Here is a 27,093-nt window from a genome sequence, read left to right on the forward strand (position 1 = left end):
CCTCCTCCCCCAACCCTTCTGGGTTACCGTTGCAGGGTCCCCCATTTGTGTGATGAAGTAATAAAGAATGCAGGAATAAGAAACACTAACTTTTTAGTGAGATAAAATGAGAGGGAGGCAGCCTCCAGCTGCTATGATAGTCCAGGCAGTACAGAATCTTTTCTTTAGACATGAAAGTGAGGGGGCTAATGGAGTTCAGCCCCCAGTTGCTATGATGATGACGGTTACCAGCTGTTCTGTACCATTTGCCGGGAATAACCGGGAGTCATTCCTATTTTTACCCAGGCGCTCCCGGTCAACCTCACCTGAGGCCAGCCAGGAGCACTCACGGGATGATGATGAGGATGGCTTCCAGTCCTACTGCACTGTACCATCTGCCACTGGGGTAGGAAGGGGAGAGGATGGTGCTGTTCAGTGCCCCAACACTGCGTCTGCCAGCAGCATGCAGTAGACATACGGTGACATTGAAAAAAGTCAAGAAACGATTTTTTTCCCTTTTCTTTCATGGGGTGGAGGGGCAGTAAATTGACGAGATATACCCTGAACCACCTCGGACAATGTGTTTGACCCTACTGGCATTGGGAGTTCAGCCAAGAATGCAAATGCTTTTTGGAGACTGCGGGGACTGTGGGATAGCTGGAGTCCTCAGTCCCCACTCCCTTCCTCCATGAATGTCCATTTGATTCTTTGGCTTTCCGTTACGCTTGTCACACAGCACTGTGCTGTAGACTCTGTATCATAGCCTGGAGATTTTTTTCAAATGCTTTGTCATTTCGTCTTCTGTAACAGAGCTCTGATAGAACAGATTTGTCTCCCCATACAGCGATCAGATCCAGTATCTCCCGTATGGTCCATGCTGGAGCTCTCTTTGGATCTGGGACTGCATGGCCACCCGTGCTGATCAGAGCTCCATGCTGGGCAAACAGGAAATGAAATTCAAAAGTTCGCGGGGCTTTTCCTGTCTACCAGGCCAGTGCATCCGAGTTCAGATTGCTGTCCAGAGCAGTCACAGTGGTGCACTGTGGGATACCGCCCGGAGGCCAATACCATTGATTTGCGGCCACACTAACCCTAATCCAATATGGTAATACTGATTTTAGTGCTACTCCTCTCATGGGGGAGGAGTACAGAAATCGATGTAAAGAGCCCTTTATATCGATATAAAGGGCCTCGTCGTGTGGACGGTGTGGCGTTAAATCGGTTTAACGCTGCTAAAATCGGTTTAAATGCGTAGTGTAGACCAGGCCTCAGGGACGAGAGTTGTATTATCTCTCCTGCTCCACTGGTTGCTATCACAGCTGTGGAACTGTGAAATGTGGCCCCAGGGGGGAGTGCTATGCAAATGAGTTCAGAATTGACATTGTTCTGGCAGGGACAGGTGGTGCCTGTGAGAGGCTGAGTGACTGCCATCAATCTGCCTGACAGATTGACTTCCTTCACCGCAGAGCCAAAAGCCATTGATTTCGCCTGCTCCTCTTCACTGGGCTGACCTTCTCCACAGAGAGCTGTTTGATTTCCCCATCCCCACCCTTCACTTCCTCCATGATCCTTTTGTTTATTTTCTGATTTTTGATTGTCATTTCTGTCAGCCCCTTAATCTCTGCTAATTACAGATTTAAGATAAGGGAGGTGAGTCGATGGCCTCATCGGAAGAACAAAGCATGGAACAAACAGAGTCTGACCAAAATAAAAAGAAGTCAGAGGCTGCTGTGGTTTCCCATGGTCAGGAACGAACGTGCAACAAATAAAGGGTAATTGTGCCACTCTCTCTTTAGCAAGTGTTTTTTGGGGAGAGGGAGTGGGGGGAGGTACGGGAAGTAAAGTGAGTGTAAGATCAGGCCGTTCCAGAGACCCGCATTATTGAAAAGTGATAATCGTTCATTAAGTCCAGTCCCTCATTTGCAACAAAGCTGACTGAGAATATTGAATGGAGCAGTGAAAAATGTGCACAGGGGCCTTAGCTATGTCTACACTGCAGTCCGAGGTGTGACTGTAGCACAGATTGACATACCTACACTAGTGCCACTAAAAATAGCAATGTAGATGCAGGGGCATTGGTTTCAGCACGGGCTAGCTACACAAGTAGGCAGCCAGTCTCACTGGCACGCTTGTATAGCTTGCGCTAAAGCCACCCCACCACATCTACACAGCTATTTTTAGCCTGGCTAGCATGGATAAAGCTAGCTTGGGTATGTCTCCCCAAGCTGTAGCCCCCCTTGGTTTGTGGTGTTGACATACCCTTAGGTGCCCCTGGAGTGCTGGGGGTGAGCAGGTACAGTGTTAGTTGTAACTTATCCTTATGCTGCCTTAACAATACGCTGTCACCCTTCATCCTGACTCAACATCTTAGATAGGAATCAATTGGTATTTAGTGTGCATCTGAACATAGGATTGGCACTCAAGAAATCAGCGATCTGTTCCTGGCCGTGCTACAGACCATGTGATTTTAGGCCAATTGCATCTTTCTATACCTTAGTTTTGCCATCTACAAAATGAAGCCAATGATACTAAACTAACTAAGACCTTGTGCCCAACTCAAGTGGGAGCCTAGGGTTGACTATGGTCAGCTATAAATGTTATAACTTGTCTGTAGTAGATGCTAACACATTTTTAAATAACACTCAAGACATGTTAGCTAACATCTGAATAAAACACCACTTGTCTTTGTTTAGACAAGGCCTAACAGGGTTTTGTGAGGATTAATTCTTCCATATTTGTAAAGCACCCTGAGATCCTCAGGTGGAAGTTACCATAGACATGTGAAATGTTATTCTTCAGCCTTCTTCATGGATTCACTCTGGACATAGGCTCAGTGAAAGCGGTGACATTTCAAAATACAGGTTTTGCAACTCTGTTTTTGTTTTTTAGAGGATCTGACACTTAAACGTGAGCATCATTGTGCAACCTTACTAGCAGTCTAGATTGTGAGAATGCTTAGATTTCTGATTACAATGAAGGCCCTCATGCTACCCGCTCTTTTTTTGAATCTTAATACTTCTCAGTGTAAGCAGTGTCAGAATAAGCTCTACACTGACATCTGGTGGAAAGAATTTCAGAGAGTATATTTGCATAGGCACGCCTACCCTATCCCAGACTGCCGAGCTGTGGGACTGCTTGGTGACAAATGACTCACCCTCAGTTGGGTGGTACTTGCTAGACAAGGGACATGGGTTCCAAAACCCAGAGAATTGAGAGAGGCTGGGGACAGATATCTGTGTCTGGTGGTGCAGTCGCCTTGTGGAGCCAGAAGCACCAGTTCTAGCCCCTTCTCTCTCCACTGTGGAATGTTAGAGTTGATTTTTTTATTCCCTTAAGAATCTAAATACAGGTTACTGAGCTGAACTCACTTTGGGCTAATGGTGCACTAGCACTGGGGCTCCCCTACTATGAGCTGAAATCACTAAAAGCTGAAAATCACTAAAGAGCTGAAATTACTGAGCTGAGAGCACTGAGTACTGTGCTAACTAGTGGGGAGCTCAAAGCTATACTGTGGAACAGAGCCACTGGCGGAGTGGAGCAGTTTGTGAGGACGGCTGGAGCGGATCACGGGACAGCTGGTGGAGCAGAGCGGCTGGCAGAGCGGAGTAGCTGTGAGACGGGTGGAGCGGCCCACAGAGCGAGCAGTTTGCAGGGACAACTGGAGCAGCTCACGGGACAGCTGGTGGAGCGGGACAGCTGGTGGAGCAGAGCAGCTGGTGGAGTTGAGCAGTTTGTAAGGACGGCTGGAGGAGCAGAGTGGAGCGGCTGGTAAAGCGGAGCAGTTCATGGAGAAGGCGGGAGCAGAAACCACGGAGAGGCAGGGCAGTTGACCCCGGACACGTAAGGTGCCCCTTTCTGCCCAGGCTGGGGGTGGGGACCTCTGCAGATAGACTCTCGAACTTTGGGGCTGCACTGACCCAGGACAGAGACTTTTGGGATTGTGGGACTTTTGGGACTGTGGATGATTTGGGAGGTTGCTGGACTCAAGAGCCCAGGAAAGAGGACACAGCCCAATTTCCTGGGGTGGGTCTTTGCTCACGGTTTGGTCTATGAACTCTAGTTGAGGTGTTTTTCCCAATTTAGTGTTTGTTGTTTATCTCATGTATTAAACCTTTTCTGCTACACCGAGACTCTGTGCTTGCGAGAGGGGAAGCATTGCCTCTTTGAGGTGCCTAGGGGTGTGTGTAAGATTTTCCCAGGTCACTGGGTGGGGGTTCGAGCTGGTTTGGCATTGGGTGATTGAACGGAACCCCTGGATACTGAACCCGGCCCTTGTTGCTGCCAACTCAGAGGGGCAGAAGGGTTACATCAGTATAATTCACAGAATCCCTGATTAATATGGACATTGAGATCTGTATTTTGTTTGGGATGAGTGAATTGGCTAAAATAAGATCTTCCCACCCAAACCTTTACCCAAATGTTGAATGAAACATGAACCAAAACTATTATAAATAATTAGATTTTAACTTTTCCTTCCTGTTATTTTTCAGTTTCACATTTCTGATCATTGCTAGAAGCCAAGGTGTCGAAACAGAGATTTCTAGCTTAGTTTTGCAAATTCAAGAGGTTGTGGATGTGCGTCTGCACTTTTGAGTACTTCTCTAAACTGAACTTCCACTTAATAGTCACTTATCGTGGTATATTTATCCACTTGTTTCTCCCCTGTTAGCGTCTAGTTCTAAATCATCTATCTGATCTACCTATTTACTTGCTTTTAAAACATCTATGACTGTGGTATCTGAGTGCTAGATTCTATGAAAAATATTTATCCCTCAAGGCACAATATTATTAAATCACACATTATTGTCATTCGTGGTAATGGGGACTATAGTTTTGGGGCCCAATCCTAGAAGTGCTGAGCTCTTTTTACAAGGTGCAGTGCAGCCTCAATGTCAATCAAAGTCCATAGGAGCAGAGGCTGCTTTGCACATCGCAGAAACAGACCTGTAATAAGCATAGAACAGTTGATGCCTCTCGTGTCTGGAGTCCAATTCAAGGATAAATGAATGTACTGCTCAGTAAAATGTGTTTGGTAGTCTCTGCTTAACCTTTAGTGGAAAACTGTAAACACCATATTGAAAATAGAATATTCAATTCAACACAGTCTGAAATGATTGACAGTATCTGCTTCAGAGAAGCCCAGGACTAAGCTAGCATGAACACTGCATTACCTCATGCTCAAAGAAACGACACCACATCATGAGGAAAGTCATTTGAAGGAGCCATACTGTGTGTTGGAGTTTGATTGCATTCCCGCTGCCTTCACAGTGTACATCCTATAGGTAAGTGAAATGACTTCGGAGTCTGTCAGATTTCTTGAGCTATCCACCTCCCATCTTCTCCCTAACCCACAACAAAAACAAAGAGACCTCTGATAACAGTAGCAAACGGAGGAAAGTGTATATTACAGACACTAAAAGGCCAGTCAGCAATTTACATTTTATGGTATGTTGGAAGGAGGAGAAGAGATTAATCCAATCTCTGATTTAAAAACTTGCCAAAGGGGGTAAAAGTGGTCTAAGGCTATTGCAACGCTACAGAGTGTACAATGGCACAGCTAGTGCAGAAGCTCTAAGATGATGGGAGAGAGCTGTCCCATTGACTTAATTACTTCAGTCCCCGGGAGCGGCGGTAGCTATGTCGGCAGAAGAAGCTCTCCCACTGACATAGCACTGTCCACACTGGTGCTTAGGTCGGTATAACTTATGTCACTTAAGGGGGTCCTTATTTACATCCCTGAGTGACATAAGTTATACCACAGTAACTGATGGTGTGCACATAACCTAAGTTTTCTGAAGGAAAAGTCTAATTTTTTAAATTTTTTACATGAACAGTTACTAATATGATTTCTCTGTTCTGCCTGGAAAAACAATATTCACGTTAAGAAGATGATCTGGCATGTCAGTGTGATGCAATCCAATAGGTTCAGGTCATACGTAGACAACACCAATTCCTCCTCATCCTCCACCTTCTACAAAGATAGGGCTCAAATGTGAGTTTTTGAGACTGCGTCCACATGGTGGTCACAGACCTGAGGAAATGCAGGAAACGAACACTTCTTGGGTTACAGAGTCAGAAATAGCGAATAGGAAGGAATTAATCCCTCAAACAAGCCACAGAGGTGAGAAAGTTCAAAGGCGGCTGATTGGAGGTTGGCAGACCATGAAGCAGGGACTCACTGCTGCACCTCATCAGTGGTGTGGGGGGAAGAAACAGGGACTGTATACTTGGCGTCCCAGCAGTGGGAAGCAGGGGCTGCATGCTCTGTGCTGTGCTGACTATGAGGGAGGGAGGGAGGGGGGTGTGTATGCGGCTATATATTTGGCACCAGTAAGTGGCAGGGGGAGATTTAAAACAAATCCGATCACAATATAGATTTTTTAAAAACTTTATTTTTAAAAGCCTTGAATCCTTCCTTGCCTTTTGAAAGGTTTGGGGCAGTAGGGAACCATGCACCGGCTGCAGAAGTCGTGATTTGAAAAGACACTCTAGCAAATCCAGTGGGTTTACTTGGCTGATCTGGGACTAGCAGAACACCTACTTTCTGTTTATCCATGAGTACACGGTTCAGCTGAGAACGAATGGCCACGGTAGCTACAAAGCAGTTTAAACAAGTTGACTTGGCTGAATGTTCCAAACAAGTGGTGTAGAAAGTGTTGAAGCTGAATGGGAACTGACCTGGAAATACATTAAATCCACAAGGTGGAGATGAGAGAGGAAATCAGAGAGAAATTTAACACCTCGCTGGGGAAAAGCATAATAATTACCCAGCCTGTTTCAGTGAAAAAACATATTCCTAGAGGAGACAAAGGAGTCAGGGCTTTAAAACTGTGTACCTGACATTGTGTACTGACTTGTCATAAAAATATTTCTGTGAGTTAAAGATACCAGAGATCCTCACAGTCAGAGTCTACTGAAGCCAGTGAGAGTCTTTCTAGTGACTTAAATGAGCTTTGGATCTCATCCAAGGGTCAATGCAGCTCTGTTACACAAGGGCACCTCCAATTTAAGTCAACGGAAGCGGCACCTGTGTAATCAGAGCAAAGTCTTGCTGCCCCCAGTGGGAGTGCTGGAAGGGTGCAGAGAAATGATGCAGGGAGACTCTCCCACCCCAGCACTGCCAGCTGCCATGTGGGGACCACCACAGTATGACTGTTTGCACATCCTGAGCACAAGGGAGAGGCCAATTAGCAAAGCCAGCAGTGCTCCTAAAGGGCATGTCTGGACAGGGAAAGAGCACTGGTTCTGCACAGGCTGAAGCTGCAGGGCTGCTTTGAGGCAGTGTTTAATTTGTAATAAAAGAGGGGCCGGGGCTCAAGCAATTAGATGCCAGGGCTCAAGCAATGTTTTTACTTTCATAGCTGAGGTGGCAAGCCCACAGGTGCCGGGGCCGTGAAGTGCCAAGCATAGGGACTCAGCCCTGGCAAGCCCTGGCACAAATTAGACAATGCTCTGAGGTAGTGTACTTTACATCTGTTCTGCGGAAGTAATAACTACTGTTGCTGAGAGCTCTCCTGCCAGCACCCCCTGGAGGCATTATGCTTTATCCTGGATCTCTGCTGGCTTAATGCCTCCAGCAACTGCTGCTCAGGCAGTGCACCTCTCCGCTTCTCCTTCATCCCCATCTCCCTCCAACTCAGTGCATTTCAGGCTTTTAGCCATAACTGAGTTTGATGTGTCAGGGAGCTAGAAAGTTTAGTTGTTAATCTGATGAGCTAATTCTCAAGGTGCTATTGTGCTCTCTGTGTGTCTGTGAACTCTAGAATACAGGCACCAGGGACATTTTTCTTGAGTAAGGACCTAAGGATTTCGTCCTCTATGTTTGTCTTGGCTGATCTTTGCCATGTGTGTACTATGCTGCTTTCATGTAATGTGCATGTGGGCCCAAATCCACTGTTCTTGGTTCAAGACCAAAGGGCACCTTTAAGCATCCTTTACAGTCTCCTGGCCCGTGTGGTCAGTCTGTGCTTGCGTGGAACCCACAGCACAAGTTGAAATATCTTTGAATTTAGCACCAGCTGCCCTCAGCCCATACAGGGCTATTTTGGCAGCCATTGTGTAGAGATGGTGTGACCGCTTTCCCTCTTCTCTGGATAAATATCCTGCATTGGGGTCTGGGTCATGTAAAAGTCACTATGGTGCATTTTGTGCCACTTGCAAATCCTCCCATGGACAGTTAAGCTTGCCTGAGCACAGCTTTGTGATGCTGGAGTGGTGCAAAGCAACCAACGTTGGGCTGAGGATCTGACGTGTAAAGTTGAAAGTCATTCCTAACCAGGTAGAGTCAATGAGTTCTGCAGTAAGTGACCCTCCCTAGACATTGGGTACAGTATGCATGAAGGAGTTGCTTCTGTAATGCTGGAGAAACAAAGGTATGTTCTTATGCATGCTTCTTCTCTGTGTTAGTGAATTTCTGTACTCCAGTGGGGTTATAAGATTTTCATGGTTTTGACCTGTAACAAGTATCAGGTGAAGATTTTATAAGCCATTGGCTCGGAGAACTTACTTAGCCAGCTCCACAGGATCCTATGTAAGCACACTTTATGGCACTTCATAATGATTTTTGGTGTGATGTTATCTAAAAACCCATGGGTGGCTTGTGACAAGTGCAAGTGGTAGAATATGTGAATCTCTCTATGTAATTAGAAATAGTCAACAAAAGTTAAACCACAAAAGTGACTTGAGAGTCAAAAGGAAAGAACTTACAGTAGGAATGGCGTTATTTGTACCTGTCAATTTACAATTAACTCCCCAACTCCTCCCCTATCTTTTTTTTTTTCCCCGGAGGTACCAGTTGTACAAGAGGTACAAGAATCCAGTACTAATTCAGTCATTCTGGTGTGCGTGTGAGTGTCTATGCGTGTGCGTGCGTGCGTGCGTGTGAGAGAGAGAGTTAACATAGTGATTTTGGGTGGTGTTGGAGTGGGAGGCAAACAAAGTCTGTATCCAGAACCAAATGCTGCAGTTAGCCCTGTATCACTATAATGGACCAAATAAAACCTCTGATCCCAACAGTCCTGATTCCTGGGGGACTGAAATCCACATTTATATTTTGTAGCACAGAACCATGTCTAGTGACTATGGCAGGTTGGGGGGAAAGGTTTAGTGCTGATTGCTCTCGTGCTGTCGCATCTCAATTTTGGTCTGTGATCCCCTCAGGTCTAATATACTTGAGCCTGGCTGATACTGTTGAGATCTTCAGAGAAATGCCTGGCGATGCAGCCAGTGGAACTGGTGACTGCATAGGTGAATCTCTTCCCTCATAGGTGCCTGGCTCACTGCCCATTGAAGTCAATGGGCTTTGGATCAAGTCCTTGGCATCCCATCTTTATGCTGGTGTTTACTATCTACTGCTAAAAGTACTACTTTCAATGAGGTGTACAGTGTAAATGCTGATCATTTATGTTTATTAAAGATCCTGTGGCACTTTTCCCAGAGTAAGAGTCTTAGGCCTGGTCTACACTACAGTGTGAGGTCAACACAAGGCAGCTTACATCAACCTAGCTGTGGATGTGTCTACACTTAAATTTCGCTCCTGTCGATGTAACTGTCCTGCTATGCCAACTGAATAACACCCCCCCCACAAGTGGCATAGATTCAAGGTCAATTTAGTGAAGTCAACACAGTGTCAGTGTAGACACTGTGTTACTTGCGTCGACTGTTACTGGACTCCAGGAGCTGTCTCTTAGTGCCACAGTCTGACCGCTCTGGTCACCGTTGTGAACTCCACTCTCCAGGGGCTAGTGGATAGGAAGCCACCCCACCCCTTTAAAGTCCCATTAATTTTTGAAATTTCTTTTCCTGGTTTCCCGGCTTGGTGAGCACACTTAGTAGCTCTCCACTGTTGTGTGCAACTGCCCAGCTGACCATGCCAGCTGTACCCTGCAGACATGCTCCTGCCTGGAGTACACAGGAGGTGTTGGAACTCCTGAGTCTGTGGGGATCTGATCCAGCCATAGAGTCGTCGACATCTACAAGCAGATTGCTCAGGGTGTTAAACAACAGTGCTGCAAGGCCAACCGACACAGGGGTCTGGTCAAACAGCAAGGGCATGGAGGAGAAAGGCTACAAGATGGACCAGCAGCAGTAGCACATGAAAGCCAAGGAGCTGTGGCATGTATACCAGAAGGTAAGTGAGGCTAACAATCGGTCTGATGCGAAGCCACAGACTGGTCACTTTTACAAACAGCTGTATGCCATCCTTAGCAGAGACCCCACCCTCACCCCCAAGAGTCCCATGGATACTTTGGAGGAGCCTGATTCACAGCCCTCCTCCACCCCACCAGGAACAGCGAGGTGGAGAAGGTGGACAAGGAAGACTAGGAGTAGGAGTGTGGGGGACAGGTGACTAGGGGATTCAGCTGTACAGTGAGCCAGGATATGGTTTCGACTCCACACCTGTCCAGACAGCTCCTAGAGTCGAGCATGGATGAGTCCGATGCAGGGGAAGGAACCTCTGGTAAGTATGCAGCTTGCTTTGAAATTACAGGGATGGAATCCCCAAAGTAGCAGGACACATCTGTTAATTTACGTTTTTTTTGTTAAGCTAGAAGTAGTAGTGAAACAACCAAGAGAGGTAGAATTTCTATCTGCTTTTCATTTTCCTCCAGAGTTAGGCAAAGGGGGCCATGCGGAACAGTTTGTTCATGTGCACCGGGATGTCCCATGGATCCTCTATAGAGATCTCTAGGAAACCTTTACAGAGGTACTGTGCAATCCTCTGCCTTATTTCTGCTGCCACGGTAAGACACTTTCCCACTCAGCGATTACTTCAGCAGGCACCATTCCAGTACACAGGCTAACAGCATATGTTCCCAGGAGGCATCGGGATACCAGCAGCAGCTGTGCTCTCTCTGCCTTTGTTATCCTCAGGGGTGAGTTATCAGCTACAATCACCACTGCCTGTGGAAAATGGTGCCGGTATTCAGTTCTGTTGCCCTATATACACATACTCATGCCTGTGAGCGATCCCCTCCTCATTTCCCCAAACTCCCCTCCTCCACCGCAGGTCTATACTAACCATGGCTGCTGCTGTGACTGGTGCTGTGCTGTATGTATCAATCCCAAGGAGAAGTGAGAATGTCATGCTTACAACTTGTGGGGATTCACAAGGGACTGAATTCAGTATCCTAAGTTTTGATTTCTGTTGTGAATACGCTGACAGTGGTACCTCCATGTGTTCATTTTCAGCTGCTGGTATTTTAGCATTGAGGGTCTCCCCCTCCGCACCCGAGGAATGCCTGTGCCAGATGAGGAGGAGAAAGGGAAGGACTCAGGTTGACATGTTCCAGGAAGTTACTGCAAGTCTAGTGCTGCATCAGAGAATAAGGCCAGGGCCTGGTGGATGACCCTTGCAGACAGCATGGAGAAGGAAAGAGCAGAGAGAAGACAGGCCCAGGAATCCAAGCAGGAAAAGGAGAGAGAGATGCACCAGAATATAATGGAGTTTCTCAGGCAGAAAACACAGATGCTGTGGACTCCGGAAACTTGCAGGTTCAAGAATCCCATGCTTGCCTGCCACTGCAGCTCATTGAGAACTCGATGTTGGGACCTCCCTACACTGCCCCTCAACATTCCACATGGCATCAGGGGTCACAGCACTACTCCTACCACTCTGCCTCAGGAGACATTAAAGACATTCACAGATGCGCATACACTGACCTGTGAAAGACACCTTTGGGATATGGATAACCGAAATGGAAATGACTGTTGTTTCTCCTTCCTATGTTCCGTTCCCTTAATTTATTACATTTTATTAAGTTCTAAATGTTTATTATCTCCCTGGTTTCAAAATAAAATTCTGTTTTTAGAACATAATTCATCTTTATTAGTTCACAACATGCTGGCTGGTGCTGAGCAGGTCTGACACCCACCAATTTCCTGTTACTTCATTTTGTCACAGAACCTATAACAGCAGTCAGCAACCTTTCAGAAGTGGTGTGCCGAGTCTTCATTTATTCACTCTAATTTAAGGTTTTGCGTGCCTGTAATACATTTTAATATTTTTAGAAGGTCTCTTTCTATGTCTATAATATATAACTGAACTATTGTTGTATGTAAAGTAAATAAGGTTTTTAAAATGTTTAAGAAGCTTCATTTAAAATGAAATTAAAATGCAGAGCCCCCCAGATCAGTGGCCGGGACCCGGGCAGTGTGAGTGCCACTGAAAATCAGCTCGCATGCCACCTTCGGCACATGTGCCATAGGTTGCCTACCCCTGACCTATAATATAATTCACAAACAATATTAATAGGTACATTGGCAAAATTGTATTCCTACATATACAGCACTGACTGCAAGATTCATACTGGGCTGCAAAAGAGCAAGGCCAGGTAGAGCACACTATAGCAACACACACTACTTTGGCTCACCATTAAAATGATCTTTCAAAGCCTCCATGAACCATATAGCTCCACGCTGAGTTCTTCTTATAGCTCTTGTATCTGGTAGTTCAAATTGAGCAGACAGCCGCTCCACCTTTGCCCTCCATCCTGGCAGAAACCCTGTTAGCTTCACAGATATTATGTAGGACACGGCAGGTAACTATAACCATTGGGATTTTTTTTTTCCACTGAGGTCCAATCTCGTAAATAGACAACACCAGCAACTCTTCAAATAACCAGTGGCACATTCAACTGTCATTCTGCATCTGCAGCCAGCTGTTGAAATGTTCCTTAGTGCTGTTGAGGTGGCCGGTGTACAACTTCATGAGCCATGGGAGCAAGAGGTAGAGGGGATCCACCAGGATCACTATTGGCATTTCAACATTTCCAATTGTAATCCACTGGTCAGGAAAGAAAGTCCCAGCTTGCAGCTTTCTGAACAGTTCTGTGTTGTTAAAGTTGCACATGTTATGCACCTTCCCTGACCAGCCCACACTGATGCCAGTAAAGTGTCCCCGGTGATTCATCAGTGCTTGCATTACCATAGACAAGCAGCCCTTTCTGTTGATGTGTTCCATTGCAAGGTGATTTGGTGCTAAAATAGGGATATGTGTGCCATCTATTGCCGCACCACAGTTCAGGAACCCCACTGCAGCAAAACCACCCACTATGTCCTGCACACTGCCCAGAGTCACAGTCATGTGTATCAGTAGGCAATTAAGTACCCTGCATTCTTGCATTACAACAATTCCTGTGGTGGATTTCCCAACTTCAAATTGATTCCTGACTGACCGGTATCAATCTAGCGTTGCAAGTTTCCACAGTGCAATTGCCACTCACTTCTCAACTGTCAGCGCAGCTTTCATTTTGATGTCTTTGCTCTGGGGAGCTGTGGCCAGTCTGGCACACAGATCCAGGAATGTGGCCTTACACATCCAAAAGTTTGCAGCCTCTGCTCATCATCCCAAACCTGCATGACTATGTGATTCCCATCAGTTAGTGCTTGTTTCTTGGGCCCAAAAACAGTGCTCCATCATCTGCAGCTGCTCCATGAATGCCACCGACAACACTGAATTGTTTCTTTCTATGTCCCATAACAATCTAGCCCCAAGGAATCGTCAAGTTCCCTGCAGCTCCTCTTGTGGTTCTGCAAATATTGCAGGATCAGGTGCCATGTGTTTGCAACACCCATCACAATAGTGGAGAGCTGTGCAAGATCCTTACTTCTGTCACAGATGGCAGACATTGAGGAGCAATGCTCAGGTTTGTGGGGATTTTGAAAAGAAATGTGAAATATTATGGGATACAGATGAAATTATGGAATGAAGAGCACTACATTGTGGGAAGATGAACACATGCTCCCAGTCACCCCTGCATGGCTCATTTCAGCCCATGAAACATTGCAAATACTTCCCAAAATACCCTGTATTTTTCATTTTCTAGGTGCCTGACTTGAGACACCTGGGGTCTGATTTGTGTAAATGTTGAGTGCACACAGCTGCAACTGAAGTCAATAGGAGCTGTGGATACTCAGCATGTCCGCTAATAAGGTACTGTGGTCTGGACGAATGTGCACAGGGCTGGGACACAGCAGGTCCTTAGTTCCAATTCTGTCTCTTCCACAGATTTGCTGTGTGGCTTCAGGCAAATGCCTCTCTTATTTTCAGTTCCCCATCTGTGAAATGGGGATAACAACACTGCCCTTTCTCAAAAACGTGAAGGTAAAGTTTGTGAACCCTCAGATATCATGGCGATAAGCACCATAGAAAAACCCACTAGGGCAATAGTAATTATGTATTCAGAGCAGGATTTGACTGTTATGTATTAAATAAGTTGGGGCTACACAATAAATAATGAGAATTAAAAAAATTGAATAGCTATTTCACTTCCAGAGCCCCGTCCAACCTGTGCACTGAATGAGCGAGAGGTCCTGTGGAAAAAACTGGAATATGATCATGTAATTAAAGAATACATCACCATGCTTATGAACAAAGGAGACTGAATTAAGGTTGCACAGGCAACCTTAAACCTGGCATTTTCTAACTTCTGAGTGCTTGACTTTGCATCTTAAATAACTTTCTTTCAGTGCATTTTTCTGGTATGTAATACAGTATTTAATCTGTGCAGTACTTTGGAATGAAAAACATTCTACAAGGGAGAAGGGCGTTGCCCTTCTTTAAAGAGCACTGGGAATTGATTTGGATAAAAACTGAGGTGGAAATTATCTCATCAAATGTTCTTCCAATAAAAGGGGCAAAGCTAATATGAAAAAGCTCTGGTACATTTAAATGGATGAGAGGTAAGGTACCTGCTGATATCTGACTACAAGTTGGAACTGGCTCCAAAGGAGTATAGGTTAATTATGATAATCTAGACTTCAAAAAATTGATACTTACTAGACAAAAGACTAAGCCTCCCACACAGCATGAAAATTACCCGTGCCGCCACATCCCTTGTAATGTAAAAGAATGAGGCAGCTGTGTACGTTTGTGTACTGTATTTAGTGGTTGTATTATCAATCAACTTCTATTATTTATATTGTGATAGTATCCACCATGTACTTTCCAAATACAGAAGACGACAACTGTCTGTGCCATGAATAGCATTCATTCTATTTAACAGTTTTTAAAGCAATATAACTAACTCCTAGGACGGGTCAAATAGTTAGGAAAAGAGATTCCTATAGTCAATGAATTTCACCAATATTTGTTGAATACTATACTAGCCAAAGAGAGAGCTTGCCAAATACCACAAAAAAGTGTTTGTTGAATAAATTATTTAACATATACTGGTGGAATTTGTCTACAATATTTGCTGAATACAGCTTGGCAGGTCCTACTTACTGAACCTCAGTTGCTTTTTTTAAACCTCTTTCCCTTCCTGGCACCTCTCCACTATTTTTTTTTCTTCTGTAATAGATGCTGGTATCTTTTTTCTGAATTGTCTCCAGTGTCTCTTTCCTCTTTTTCCTTCTCTTTCCCTCCACCCTCTTATCTTTTTCTCTCTCCATTTCTCTACATTATGTTCTGTATCTCCTCTGATATATTTTTGGTTCCTCATTTCTTCTCCCACTTCACTCACTGTTGGGATTCCCTCTGAAACACTTTCCACTCAGCTTCCCAAGAACTCAGTTCAACTCCCGATTGCATCACTCGGGTATCTTTATTTGCCATACAGCAAAGCTATGCTGAGTTGTTCAGACTCAAGCACAGGGGGTGCATATAGGGTGCACCACACATCCAAAGTTACACAGCAAACCTCTTCCTTTGTAAACATTTACACATTACATCACATTTACAATACGTTGCATCACACTTTCCAAGACTGGCTTGGTTACTTTGTAGAAGCCAATCCCTGCACCACATGATCTGCCCATGTGTTGTTCATGCATAATCTGACCTCAAGTTTATTTTACATTCAGACTTGTTGACTACTGCCAGCATGTTCCTGCTGAACTTAGCTAGCCATCCTGACTCCAGTATACTGTTTGTTTTGACAACTCAGCCTGCCATTCACCTTCCCAGTCATGCCCACGAAGAAGTGAGGCAAGTTAAAGTTACTTATGTCAAGCCAGGCCTTCACCCCCAGAACCTATTTATCTCATCAGTCTCACCTTCTTTCCTGCCCTCTAACTAACCCTTAACCTCTCCTATGGACAGCTTGGAAACTTTGCCAGACATCTAATAGTCCAAGGACTAAACTCACTGGCCTTAGGTCAATGTGAAAAATTGAGGGGTAGTATCTAGAGGCAGTGTCCAGATGAGAAGCCAACCCTTCTCCCTCACGCTGCTGGGAAAGTCAGCGTGAACTGAGATTCCTGTTAGGGTGGTGAGCCTCTTATCCTTCATATCCTTCTCCAGGTAATAGGTGTCAGACTAATTTTGTTTCCCCAACTCCTTTTATGTTTGCTTGAGTGGAGAAGGAACATATTCTCTCTCTTTCTGTTCCCCCTTCCACCAAAGAATCTTCAAACCGCTACGAGTATGGGTGGGAGTGATCTCTACTACTTTCCCTTTCCCCAGTACCCTGGCTATTGAGTGTGACTACTGCTTTACCCCTCCCCCTGCTCCGATTTCTCTCACTGTATACCCCGTGCAGCCTGTGCTCCTTTCCAGTAAATAATGCCAATGTCTTCCTCAGTGCTGCTGAGAGCTTTCTCAGGAAACAGAGTGAACTCAATCTGATTCTCACCATCTCACTGTTTCCCCCGTCGTCCTGAGCAATAGTAGTAAACAGGGACAAGACAGAGGGCAAACTCCACTCTGTTGCAGCTTGGGGAAGCTGTGAGCAGCAACTCAGACACTGGAGCTGCCTGTCTATGGACATAGGAAGATAACAGGGCTTTGGTTTCTGCTAGTTCACATTTGGAAGATTGTCTTCCCAACCACAAAAGTTAGAAACTTTTTGTTTTGTTTTGTGTGTTTGTTTTTAACGAGAGCTTAGATTCTGAAGAAATTGGTGGCAATTCATAGACTCATAGACTCATAGACTCTAGGACAGGAAGAGACCTCGAGAGGTCATCGAGTCCAGTCCCCTGCCCTCATGGCAGGACCAAATACTGTCTAAACCATCCCTAATAGACATTTATCTAACCTACTCTTAAATATTTCCAGAGATGGAGATTCCACAACTTCCCTAGGCAATCTATTCCAGTGTTTAACTACCCTGACAGTTAGGAACTTTTTCCTAATGTCCAACCTAAATCTCCCTTGCTGCAGTTTAAGCCCATTGCTTCTTGTTCTATCGTTGGAGGCTAAGGTGAACAAGTTTTCTCCCTCCTCCTGATGACACCCTTTTAGATACCTGAAAACTGCTATCATGTCCCCTCTCAGTCTTCTCTTTTCCAAACTAAACAAACCCAATTCCTTCAGCCTTCCTTCATAGGTCATGTTCTCAAGACCTTTAATCATTCTTGTTGCTCTTCTCTGGACCCTCTCCAATTTCTCCACATCTTTCTTGAAATTGCCCAGAAAAGATTCCCCTTTGCCTTCAGTGAGTGGATTTTCAAGCTCTGTTGTTGATGACGATGATACTTTGAACTTCTTTTCAGTTTGTGGTTTGAAACTTCTTTTCAAATATTAAGTCTCACAGTCTTTTAGGGGTAGGTAGGTTTTTTTTTTACTTGCTTGACAGGTGGGAAAAGTGAGGCACAGGGAGATTATGTAAGTGGCATGCCTCAGGTTACACAGTGAGTCAATGGAAGAGCTGAGGACAGTTCTCAACACTGGATAACATGACTTCCCTGTATGTTTGTTTCATACTGGGCAAGTTTCTTTCTTCAGTCAAGTGATCTTTCTAGGCTTTGTCAGCAATGCAGGCAGCCATTTCCAACTGTCTCTAATTGTACAGCCATGTCGGGTAGAAAAGAAGCACCCTTCCAAATAATGCCTTCCCACCCACTCCCCAGACCTGACTGCTACAAAATTTGTGAAACAGATGCCAAAAACTGGCATCTCATCTCATTCAAAGCATTCAGGGAGACAGGGGGAGGAAAGAAGTTCCATTTATAGGAGTTCTGTTTGTGGTGGTGGTGATGGTAAAGGTTTCTGGCTTTGGGGTATGAGTATCTTTGTTTGTTTTATTTTTGTAATTCCTTGGGTGAACTTGAGCTATACTGTGGGGTGGGGGGGACAGGAGGGGCACACAAACCACACAGCAAAGCACAGCTGTGATTGCCCTATGCACTGGACTGGGATTTTTCATTTCATTTTCATTCACCATTTACAAGTTGCTGCAGTGATTCCACCAAGTCAGCATGTCATCTTAAGTTAACACACAGTGAAAAGGAAGGAAAAAATACACTCTGTGGTGTTCAGGCATGTTATTCACTGCCCACCAATTGCATTTAAAACTTGAGTCAATCAGAAGAAAAAAAATATTTTGATTTGGTGTTAGAAACTGTCTAAGATATTTTCTGGGGACCTTGCCCACTGATCTCATTTTTAGTCACCACATCAATGTAGAAAACCCACTTGTCTTGCAGTTGACAAAAGAAAAAGAAAAGAAAAAGCTCATGTTTTCTTTCCAGTACTTGCCACATCCAATCTGCCATACAGCACTGACAATTTACCACAATGTAGATAAGAAAGCAAGAGAAATATTTTGTCTGGTAGTTTGAAAGTTTTCTATCATGTGGGCACATTGATCACTGATTCCACACTCCTTGTGCTTTATTGATGTAGCAAAGTCAAATACTGCAGGCCTGTATTAACACAAAGTGTGTGTATCTATCTATATGTATGTATATATAAAATAAAATGTATTGATTAAAGCTTACACAGCATCCAGATGAGCCAAGCACTCCCACAGAGCTGATATTTGCTTTACGCTGTTTGTAGAAAAGTTACATAACCTTAAATTGGAACAAAATACATTTTAAAAAATTGTGTCTTTTGTTGTTGGCTTCCAAACATGTAGGGCCATATTTTTAGGAAAGTGCAATGGAAAATTAATTACACATTAACCTTTTGTATAAGCAAAACATACACATTATTTAGTTGCACACACAACTGGCTACCTACTGAATCTATGGAATTATCCAAATTTTTGATGCAATTATTAAAAGTGTGTGGGTTTGTGGACACAATATGTGTCTGTGCTATTTTTTCATTGTGCTCGTGTTTGAAAATTTGGCCGGTGAATGCATAGGACTTCAATGTTAATAGTAGATATATGGCTAAATCATTGCTTCACATTAAAATATATATAATAGTACATTGTGCATGTAGTCAAGCACTTGTTTTGTATGTCAGAGCAGAAGTTATAATTTCCAGGGGCACAGGAGCGGCTCTAGGTATTTTGTCACCCCACGCATGGCAGGCAGGCTGCCTTCGGCGGCTTGCCTGCTGGAGGTCCCCAGTCCCGTGGATTCGGTGGCACGCCTGCGAGAGGTCCGCCGAAGCCACGGGATCAGTGGAGCCTCCGCAGGCATGCCGCCAAAGGCAATCTGCTTGCCACCCTCGCGGCGACCGGCAGAGCGCCCCCAGTGGCTTGCCGCCCCAGGCACGTGCTTGGCTTGCTGGTGCCTGGAGCCGCCCCTGCAGGGGCATATGTCTTATCATATGTTATCAGCAGTTTCTTTTACTTTTTCATCAAACCTTTTATTAACACCTATTTACAGCTTTAGAACTCCAATTCCATGAAGGTTTTAGAAATTAGATTTGATGCCTAAATGTTGCTTTACAAAGTATCAGTGTCCACTATGGGAATTTTTCTAAGTGACTTAGATAATATCTAGGCTTTTCCTACACATTTGCAAGACAAGACAGGGTCACTGTGATTTGTGAGTTTTTTCAGCCAATCTTCTACTGAGATTCAGACTAGTCTGGGTCAGTGTACGGGTTTGGGTGGAAAACTGGCCAAACTCTATGGCTGGGCATGATACAGGAGGAACAAGCTGAATTATCCCTATGGATAGATAGTACAGCCTTCCTATTCCATCGGTAAACTAGGGAAGTTTGTGGGGGAGGAGTATTAGCTATGTAAAGTACTCCTGGGACCACTGCTTATTACGTTGAATAGAAATTATATTAAGCCATGGTTATTTATAGATTGCCAGTTTCCATCGTATATGAGTTACAACATTTTAGGATTGCAAAAGGAATCTACAGAAATCTCTCTCACACACTCGTGATTAGCAGCAAATATTTCCAGTTCTAATATATGGATTAAATCCTACCCTGACTTATACATTATGGAATCCTAGTGAGCCATATTGTATACTCAGTTATACTGGAATACTGTCACTGAGACTAATGGAGTTATTTTGGATTTATTCTGATGCATCTGAGGGTAATAGCTGACCTAGTGACTTCACTGAGATTGTACAAGCTGTGAGTCAGGACAGGGTTTGCTCCTACAAGTGCAATTGATTCAGAGATTTGAATACACAGATGGATATTTGATTACCATCATACTGGATCAGCAAAGTGCTAGAAATCAGTTCTTGTTCCTCTGTAAATGAATAATCCTTCTGGTCATGTCCATTATAAGGGAAGAATGCTGTATTGACTTCAGTAGATTTGCTTGATTTCTGCCTACCGTATATTTTTCTAACTGAATTTTTATTGAATTTGTTTTTATTGTGTTTTATCCACCCTGCTCACACACTATCCTATAAAAGAAAACATTTAAAAATCAGCCTTGGCACACAGGTAGTGTCAGCACACACTGTGAAAGAACAAATCCTGATGGCCGACTGGTTATTTGAGATGCACAACAGTGCAGTTTAGAGCAGGATGGCTGCTGGTGACCCAGTCCGGATTAATTAAATTAGAGCACTGGATACTCTCTTACACTGGGTACCTGTAACCGTAATGCTTTGGGCTGTGATCGTGTCAGATTTCAAAAAGTGAACAACGTCTAGCTTGGTCAATACTTGGCTGAGAGGAAAGAAAAGTAGGCGCTACAGGAAGAGATGTTAGGGATTCAGTACCTTGCACTCTGGATTGTTAATGAATTGATGCTCCAGCATGGTGTTGGGTGTCAATTTGCTGCTCTCTGATATGCTAAAAGCTTAGCCTCTGACCAGTTCTCACTGCAAATCTCATAGCAGTTGTAGATTGCTTTAGCCATTGTCATAAACAAATAGTTAAGGGTTAATGTCTCTTTTATCTGTAAAGGGTTAACAAACAGGGAACCAAACACCTGACCAGGGGACCAATCAGGAAACAAGATACTTTCAAATCTTGGTGGAGGGAAGCCTTTGTTTGTGTTTTTGGGTTTGGCCTTGTTCTCTCTGGGATCTCAGAGTGACTGGACGTATTACAGGCTCTAATTTTCTATTCAAGTAGTAAGTGCAAGTAGAAGGGTGGTTTAGTCTTTTAATTGGGTTTTCTTTATTTGCAAATGTGTATCTGGCTGGTAGAGTTTTAATGTGTATTTGGCTGAAAGTATGTTAGATTGTATTTCTGCTGGAGGAGGCTTTTTCTCCAGTTTCTGTAAGCTGACAGACCCTGTACTTTTACCATCTAAATTGCAGAGATAACTTTTACCTTTTTTCTTTCTTTTTATAAAGTTTTGCTTTTTAAGACCTAATTGATTTTTTTCTCTTAGTTAAGGCTCAAAGGAACTGAGTCTGTACTCACCAGGGAATTGGTGGGGAGAAGGGAGAGAGAGCAGTGGGAGAAAGGAAAGGTGAATTTCCTCTTTGTTTTAGATTCACGGAGTTTGAATCTGTATTGCCTCTGGGTGAGGGGAAAAGAGGAGGGGGAGGGGAAAGGTAACGTTCCTCTCTGTGTGGTGATTCAAGGAGTTTGAATCACGGTGATCTCCTAGTGTACCCAGGGCGGGAAAGAGCTGGGAGGAAGAAAGAAGGGGAGGAAAATGGTTTATTCCCCTGTGTTGTAAGACTCAAGGAATCTGGGTCTTGGGGGTCCCCAGGGAAGGTTTTGGGGGGACCAGAGTGTATCAGGCACTGGAATTCCTGATTGGTGGCAGCTTATCAGATCTAAGCAGGTAACTAAGCTTAGAGGAATTCATGCTGGCACCCCAACTTTTGGACTCTAAGGTTCAGATTGGGGAAAGATACCATGACAGCCATAGTGTCCTGGCTAATTTCCCCTCACTGTTTTTTCCCTTCATCTCTTAAAATCATGGGACGAGGAGAAGCTGATGTAGAATGGTGGATGAACTAATCTGTTTTGAAGTCCTAATTTTGAGAGTGCACTGTGATGGGTTTTACAAATCCCTCACTAAGACTGAGGCTGGGGAAAGCCTGTAGCAGGATTGGGCCAGGAAAGCTCCACCCCTTAGGCACTGCCGAGCATGCTCCTGGGGAAAGGAGCAGTATAAAAAGAGTTCCAGCAGCCCAAGCTGGGGAGCAGAGAGAAGCCATTTCCAGAGGGAGCCCTGCTCTGAAGCAGGAGCAGAAGAGGTGCTTACTGAGGAGGTCTGGCTGTGAGTCTCCTCCCGCCCTTAGAGACATCACCCTAGGGGTAGAGAGAACCACATGTTGGGCACCAGAGGGTCACCTGCATCAGTGCCGAGACTCTGGGGGTTTGGCACAAAGGACTACAATCAAGCAGCAGCCATGCCCCCAAACTGAGACAGTGGGTGGGGCAGGAAATGGCCCAGTAGAAGGTGGGCCAAGCATAGGCCAGCCCACTCTGTCACAATTTCAGTGATCTGGGCCAGGACCCGGTGGAGTGAGAGGCCCCAGTTCCCCCTACCCACCCCAGATTCCCCGATGCCTAGCTCTAGGACGGGCAGGACTAGGGAGCTACTAACATGAAAGCTGACCTAGCTGAACCCTGTTCAGAGGGTCCCTGACATGCTGAACTGAAAGAGACTAGCGCAGCAGGCCCTGATCACTTGGCCTGGTAACGTGACCCGTTACATGCAGTGTGGAGTGCTTGGTTATTGTCCTTCAGCTCGAGAGTGCAAGCTTATATGTGCACAGCATAATGACTGGGTCATAAGTGTGACCCTCAACATGCAAGTGAGGCTCTTAGCTATATGCTTCCTTTCTTTGCATTCCTGCTACTAGGCGGGACTAACTTGGCAGCCAAGCATGAGTGTTCTTGTTGATACAGGATCAGGTTCTGCTCTGCTCACTGACCTGCTCCATCACATTTTACTTTCACTTACACATAGAACATGCCCTACTTCCACCATACAAGATCAAGTCCCTGGAGAATATTGTAAAACCTTTGGGATCCATTTTTTCTAGAGGAATACTCTTCTGAACCATGCTGGGGTGATGTTATTGCCTGTAAAATCATAAAACCATAGGGTTAGAAGGGACCACAGTGGTCATTTAGTCTAACCTTCTACCAGGATTAAGTATCTGTTGTGTCTGAACCATCCAAGACAGGTGTCTATCCAGAGCTCTTTTTGAAAACCTCCAGTGAAGGAGCTTCCACACCCTCACTAGGCAGTCTGTTCCATTGTCCTGTCTGTTCCATTGTTTTTCCTGAGATTTAATCTAAAACTGCTTTGCTGTAGTTTGAACCCATTGCTTCTTGTCCTGCCCTCTGTGGCAGGAGAAAATAACTTTTCTCTTTTTGTTTTATGGCAGCCTTTCAAATATCTGAAGACCACTATCATGTTCCCACTTTATCTCTTTTCCAAACTAAATGTATCCAGTTCCTTCAGCCTTTGTTCATATGGCTTGCATTCCATCCCTTTGATCATCTCTGTCGCTCTGGATCCTTTCCAGTTTCTCTACATCCTTTCTATACATTGGTGACCAAAATTGGACACAGTACCCAACTGAGGCTAACCAGTGCTGAATAGAGAGCAGTACTATCACCTTCCATGACTTGCATGCTATGCCTCTGTTAATGCAACCCAAAAAGGATTTGCCTTTTTTTTTGCAACAGCATCACATTGCTGATTAATATTGAGATTGTGATCCACCACTGCGCTCAGATTCTTCTCAGCAGTACTGCTGCCAAGCAGTTATCCACCATTCTGTATTTGTGCATTTGTTTTTTCTTCCCTAAGCATAGCACCTTATATTTGTCTTTGAATTTAATTTTGTTGTCTATAACCCAGTTCTCCAATTTATCAAGATCCCTTTGAGTTTTAGTTCTATCCTCCAAAATGTTTGCAATCCTCCCTAGCTTTGTGCCATCTGAAAATTTGATCAGTATGCTCTCTATACCTACATCCAGGTCATTAATAAAGATGTTAAATAATACCAGACCCAGAACAGATCCCTGTCAAACCCCACTTGAGACCTCCTTCCAATCTGACATTATTCCGTTAACAGTCACTCTTTTTTTGTGGTTATTTAACTAGTTATGTATCCTGTTAATGGTAGTTCTGCCAAGATTGCATTTCTCCAGCTTACTTATCAGCATATCCTGTGAGACTGTATCAGAAGCCTTGCTGAAGTCCAGGTATATTATGTCTACCACATTCTCCCTATCCACCAAACCAGTTACCTTGTCAAAGAACAAAATTAAGCTGATTTGGCATGATTTGTTCATAGTAAATCCATGCTGTCTGCTAGCAATTACCCCTTCCTCCTCCAGGTATTCAGAAATTGAATGTTTCATACATTGCTCCAGTAGCTTTCCAGGTATCGAGATCAGGCTGACTGGTCTATAGTTCCCCAGTTTCTCCTTTTTCAAGCCTTTTTCGAGTTTTCTGGGACCTCTCCTGTCATTCATGAGTTTGCAAATATTATTGTCAGTGGCTCTGAGATTTTGTCAGCTATTTCCTTCCGTATCATGGGGTGAATAGCATCAGGCTCTGCTGATTTGAATTCATTCAAATTAGAAGATTTCTGATGTTTTCTTTACTTATTCCTGTCTGCATCCCTTCCCCTTTATTGTCTATGATAACTTCACTAGTTGTCCAGTCACACATTATTTTTTGGGTGAAGACTGAAGCAAAGTGGGCATTGAGCGGTTCTGTCTTCCTATCATCTTCCATTACCAGCTCACCTTCTCCACCGAGCAGTGGACCCTTGATCTTCTTTTTTGTCTGACATATTTGTAGAACCCCTAATATAATGGAATTATTTAAAAGGAAAGCCATTTTTATATAAATACTTTCCCCTTCTTTTCACTTCTCTTTGTGTGTGTTGGTGAGTTATTAGTTTGCTTTCTAAATGGCCCCCAATTCAGCAGCATTTTTTTAAATCAATATAAAATTACTACCTGGCTGAGAACCTATGTGCTGAGTGTTCCGAAGTTTCATAAAGTAATAATCTTATCAAAGCCTTTAATAGGAACACATGTAATGAAAATGGTGAATTGCAGCACTAGCAGGGCATCACCGGTAGAGAACAAGAAAAGCTACATTTTGAGTTTAAAACCTTTTATCCTGCAGTTTCAGTAAAATTCCTTTGGGTAGTGCTCTGACTCCCTAACTAGATGGGTTTGTCCACTTACTGCTTTTCATGCCTGAGCAAGCATGAGCCAGCTGATGAAATTGCAGAATTTTGTGCACCAGCATAGGTTTATGGTATTGCCTCTAAATGGTATTTCTCTCATGTACAAGTTCATTCTCTAATGCCCTCTCTTTAGTTGTTAATCTGTCCTAATGCTGATTGCATAATCAATTATATTTCTTTTATACTGTCTTATTAGTGAAATGCTCCTCTCAGGACAGTAATTGTAAAAAATATACCAGACTTCGCACTTTGCACAGCACTTTAATTAAAGGGTAAGTAAGATTCTTTTCTGTCTCATGCCAGTTTCACCCCACCTCCCAACTGGTTATGCATATTATATTATAAGAGCTATGACATTCTTGGCTAGGAAAGCGAACAGAAATCTCAGAATAATTATTGTAGAATCATAGAATTTAGAGAATGGGAATAGATTTATTAGGTAGGTCATCCAGTTAGTCTTTGTGCCAATACAAGGGTTCTCTGTACATTTTAGAGCACTTGCTAAGTCTAATTTCAGAAGTCCCAAGAGATGGACATTCCAACACTTCCTTTTTGGAGATTATACTACAGGCGAATACATCTCACAATCCAGAAGTTTTTCCTGATGCTTAGAGTAAATTATTTCACAGATATCTCATCTTTCATTGTGAGGAAGCAGCCTAAATTTTGCATCTCAATTTCATCCCATTATTCCTCGTTATATCCCTTGTAGCAGCTTAATAATTCATCTGCCTCCTCAGTGTTTATAGCCTTCAGATGTTTAAAGATGGTTATCATGTCTTAGTCATAGCTTTGCTGAGCTGTACCTATTTAGACTTTTGAATCTTCGTACATGGAATCCTTCTAAGAGCCAGGCATTTTTTATGAGGCACCATGTTTTTTCCCTCTTCTCTGAATTACCACCAGATTGCACCTCAGCACCAGAAAGATACTGACAGAGAACTGAATGTAGTATTCCAGGTGCAGCCTTGCTAGACACAGATGTCCCATCCTCCTGATCTGTAATATGATGCCTCTGCATATATACCCCAAAACTCCATTGCACCTCTTAATGATGAACATCACTGCAAATTCACATCTAATGTGTTGTTCTCCATCATCCCTAGGTCTCTTCCTGCATCACTGCGTTCCAGGAGTCTCTCTATTGAATACTTGATGTATTAGTTGCACTTTCCTAAGGTGGATCTCCTCATTTCTGCCCATATTTCCAACCTTTCCAGATCCCTTTGTGTTCTCTTTCTTCCTTGACTTCCCAGTTTACTGTATCTGTGAATTTCATAAATACACCATTTACCCACTCCTCCAGAGTATTGATAAACCTGAGACTGAACCTAAGGCTGATTTCACTGTTACTTTTAGCCATTTCTCCCTCATACAATGTGAACATCATTCTCCTTTGTTTACAGTTCTTCAGCCAGTTTACAATCCATGAGGCAGAGTGCTTGTATCCAAGTCTATTTGAATTAAGTTTGTGAATAAGATTGACTCACTATATGAAATACTGTAATAAAACCTAGCTCTAGTAAATCTACTGCAGTATGAATTCCACTGGTTTGCATGGTGTTAGGCTCTACCAATAGCAACATTTTCTGAAAGCTTCTCTACATTGATTCTGCAGGCACAACTAGGACCACCTCCCACTAATGAACATCCTTTTAAAACTGCTACCAATGAGAGAAGTGTATCATTGCCATTAAAGAGGCAAGAAAACCTAGAGACATTTGAGTTCAGATTTTGCTGTGGGCTGCAAAGTTTTTTTTAGTGAACTCAAATGTGACCTTCTGCCTGCACTGTAAGGCTAAGCAGCTGGACTCTAATCCTGCACCATTAAAGTCAATGGGAGCTTTGCAGTTAGCTTCAGTGAGTATAGAAACAAGGCACTAGACT

Source organism: Gopherus flavomarginatus, chromosome 4 (assembly GCF_025201925.1).
Source record: "Gopherus flavomarginatus isolate rGopFla2 chromosome 4, rGopFla2.mat.asm, whole genome shotgun sequence".
NCBI lineage: Eukaryota > Metazoa > Chordata > Testudines > Testudinidae > Gopherus > Gopherus flavomarginatus.